The sequence below is a fragment of the Pempheris klunzingeri genome, chromosome 9 (genome assembly GCF_042242105.1).
Source record: "Pempheris klunzingeri isolate RE-2024b chromosome 9, fPemKlu1.hap1, whole genome shotgun sequence".
Classification (NCBI taxonomy): Eukaryota; Metazoa; Chordata; class Actinopteri; order Acropomatiformes; family Pempheridae; genus Pempheris; species Pempheris klunzingeri.
In genome coordinates this window covers 11,211,562-11,215,454 of record NC_092020.1, presented here as the reverse complement: position 1 = coordinate 11,215,454, position 3,893 = coordinate 11,211,562, and the positions used below count along the sequence as shown (strand labels likewise).

The 3,893-nt window shown below is 48.8% G+C and overlaps 1 pseudogene; it reads right to left on the bottom strand.

The window, feature by feature from the left end:
- Nucleotides 1-382: 382 nt before the first annotated feature.
- LOC139207603 (uncharacterized) lies at nt 383-3,043 on the bottom strand (annotated as a pseudogene).
- Nucleotides 3,044-3,893: the final 850 nt, after the last annotated feature.

The window sequence follows — 3,893 nt, the reverse complement described above, 5'->3', positions numbered from 1 at the left end:
CTGCATCATCTGTCTGCCAGTTAGAGTGAGAGTGAGAGAGAGAGAGAGAAAAAAAAAGGGATGCGTTTCATGTGTACCCATGACCTCTAAGCTGCGTGTGCCTGTGTGAGCCATATTCATTTTACCCACCAATAAGCCGACTAGTGATTTTGTCCATGAATATAAATCAGATTAAGACTGCGCAGACTAACAGTCAAAATAACAAAAAATAAAACATGAGGATTGGGGGGTGCCCAGTGTCCATGTCATCTGATACACTTCACGGTGCGACCTGGACACATTGTCAGTGATGGGCCTGGCGTCATAGGGTGTTTCGGGTCTTATCATCAGACACCCTCTTCCAGGTGACCCAGCCGGGGGTGATCAGGCCCAGACCAGGTAGCTAATTGTGCCACTCATCACCCTTCTTAATCCAGAGCCACCGGGAAGCCTTTTCAGCGGCTTCCAAGATGTTCGTCGTCTCTGCTGCCCACAGATCCCTAAGAGTCCCAGGACCCGGTCTAGAGACCTCCCTGGGAAGCCCCTGCAGCCTACTTCAACCGGCTCACAGTGGGCCTTCCACCCCTGTTCTTCGGCAGTCTGCTACCAGGGATACATATTTAACTCTCTTCCTTTCTTGCACCTCTTCCATTCTGTCTTCCCAGGGGACTGTTAACTCCAGCAGCACCACTTGCTTGGTTGCCTCGGACATCAGAACCATGTCTGGCCTGAGCGTGGTAGATGTAATTGTGTCCGGGAACTTCAGCTGCCTTTCTAGGTCGACCAAGAACTGCCAGTCTCTTGCCGTTACAGGAAGTCCTCTCTGGGCCTTCGGTCGGGATTGAGGCTTCTCCCTGGTGTGAACAAAAGAGATGGGGCGCTTTGTGGGCTGCTGCCGCTTGCTGGAGCTAATGCCGGTACAGATGGTATCTGCTACTGCCCGCAGAACCTGGTCATGGTGCCACTGGTGCCAGTGTTGTGCCCTTAAAAAGGGGAGTAGCGAGGGGAGAATGGTGAAGAAACACAACACGCTGCTTGTCCACTCACTCGACTGTATTAAGTGTACACCGGAAAACTCTACAGTTTTTATTTGTGTTATTAGAGAAAGACTATGTATTTAGATTTGAGTGTATTAAGAATATATTGTCTATTCCTTTTCCTTATAGAAAACCACAACTACACAGCCACAGCCACAAACCCACAACCACAGGGGTTTGAAGAAACGAATAAACAGACACTCAACCAATCCCCTGCCTCCTTTATTTCCATACTCTGGACTACTTGGCCTCAAGTGGTGTTCTGGCCGATACCCCCTATGTGAATCTGGTTATAAACACAGAATCAGTGTCTTAACAAAGTTCTTCTTATTGTCTCCACTACAGTGCTGATTGGAACTTCATACACCAGCAGTGGCCAGAGGAGTCTGGGCAGAATTCCATGATGATATATCCAGGCCTTTAATTTCCCGGGGAGTCCTGACCTGTCTACGGCGGAAAGCCAAGAGCTGAGGTCATCACTGGTTGGCTGGCAGGCTGTGGTGTCCTTCAGGTCGCTGGTGAAAAGCTTCCCCAAGCTCTTCACTGGCTTTTCAGACACCAATGGAATCTTTGCGTCCCCCAGAGAGAAGTGGAACTGGTCAGTTACTTTGCCCTCCCTGAGGACCAAAGACCTGGATTTTGCAGGCTTGAAGCTCATTCTTGCCCATGTAATGAGCCTTTCAATGCCCTGAAGGATCCACCTGCACCCGGGCACTGATGTTGTGGTTACCGCCAGATCGTCCATGTAGGCTCTTATCGGGGGCTGTCGGGTGCCAGATCTGGACAAGGGGCCTCTGCACTCTACTTCTGCTGATTTCACGAGCATCATCATGGCTAGCGCAAACAGGGATACAGAAATTGTGCAGCCAGTGATGATGTCCTTCTCAAGACGATGCCATGCTGATGTTGATGACCCAGAGGACACACTCAGAATACATTTCTTGTAATAGTCAAGGATGAGATTTCAGATCTTCTCTGGGTCTACTTTTTCAGGGCCAATACCACTAGCCTGTGCGGGATCAAGTTTGTCAGGTCCAGCCAAAGCACTGCCAGGTCACCCTTGCTCTCTTGTGCCTCTCTGATGAGTTGGGTTACCACACCAGTGTGTTCCATGCAACCTGGTATGCCGGGGACACCTCCCTTCTGCACCGATGTATCGATAAAGCTGTTCTTCAGGAGATATTCGGTGAGGCAGTTGGAGACAATCTTGAAGATCTTGCATTCCATGCAGAGGAGTGAGATTGTCCTGAATTCCTCGATGTTGCTTGCATTCTCCTCTTTGGGAATCCACACGCCCTCTACGAACTTCCACTGCTGTGGCATCTTCTCCTTCCTCCAGATCCCCTTGAGGATCTTCCAAAGACGCACTATAAGCCTTGGGCACCTTATACGGTACTCCACTTGGTCCTGCGGCTGAAGATGCTCTGGCTGTCTTGATGACCACCTGCACCTCTTTAAATGTGGGTTCTTTGATGTTAAGGAGGGTGTTGGGTTCGGGTGGGGAAATGAGGACGTCGCAGTTGCCGAGGTCTTGCTTCCTACTGCTGTCGCTATAGGTGTTGCTTAAGGAGCGGTTGATCTCCTCAGGACAGGAGAGGTGGCCACTGCGTGTCTGCCCCAGCAGTCCATAAATATTATCATAAAGCTATGGATCCCACTGATCCAAAATCCAAAAATCCAGACAACCAGGCATAGGTGCAGAAATATCAGACAGAGACACAAGTAAGGTAACGGGTGTTGGGCTTCACTATATGGTGAACAGCACATGGTGAAGACCGCATGTTTCTTTGTCTGTAAAACTATTGGGCTCCTTTCCCCAATGCCCCAGTTTCACAGATAGGTGTGAAATCACGACCGCAGGCCCACAAAACCAGTTCACCCCCACTGAACTCTCTCTTTTCTGATGTCTCTACTGAAGTGGAGAGACCAGCTCTTTCCTGCTCCCTCTCCTCCTGCAGAGGAGAGAAGCTCAACTCAGCTAAGCTCTGCCTCAGTGTGGTCTGTACCAGAACAGCCACCTCCTTCATGGTAGCGACACAAGGTCCTGCCTGAAGTAAACAGATCAGAGCCAGCAGGCACGACCCAGAGTCTGCCAGCTGATAACCAACAACAAGAGCACACCAGCAAGTTAGCACAGAGCTGCTAACTAACAGGAACAAAGGAGCGACCGGATTCCTCCAGCCTGCAACCACACAGCAACGGACACGAACCACACCTTTCCTCCAGCAACAAGCTGAGAAAGCAGCACCCTCAAGGACACTTCTTCTACCCCTTTAAGGACTGGTAACAAACTCTAACTGGGCATAATTAGCATAGCATTACTGCATACATGGTTTACCCCTGTTAATGTATTGACTTGCTTTAATGTTCATTGAGTTTGATTATTGTGATGTGTTGTAGTTACTGTGCAGCCATTAAGTTTAGTTGATGTTAGCCTACAAACTAACCATCCTGTCTTAACCTGCACCCTTATCTCTCTCACACACACAGTCTGCAACAGGCCACTGAGGGACAAAGCTAAGCTAACAGCACTTAGCTTCCTTTGTCTCCTGTGCCCCACACCCCAGGGGGTCTGGCCATCACCATTTGGTCTCTCTCCCCCACCTTTGTGGGACCCATCTCACATTCCTCAGCCTTATCACACACACACACACACACACACACACACACACACTCTTACACTCTTATTATTTGTTAGTTTAGTCATAGAGATTTAGTTAGATTGTTTGATTGATTTTGTTTCTGTAACAGCAGATGTCTTTAATACCTACTCTGCTTCAGCTGTACTTACAACCAAGTACAAGTCCTTAATGAGTAACAAATGATGTCCCTGAATTTTGCTCTATTTTAATAAATGTTTTAATACCTGCTGTCTCC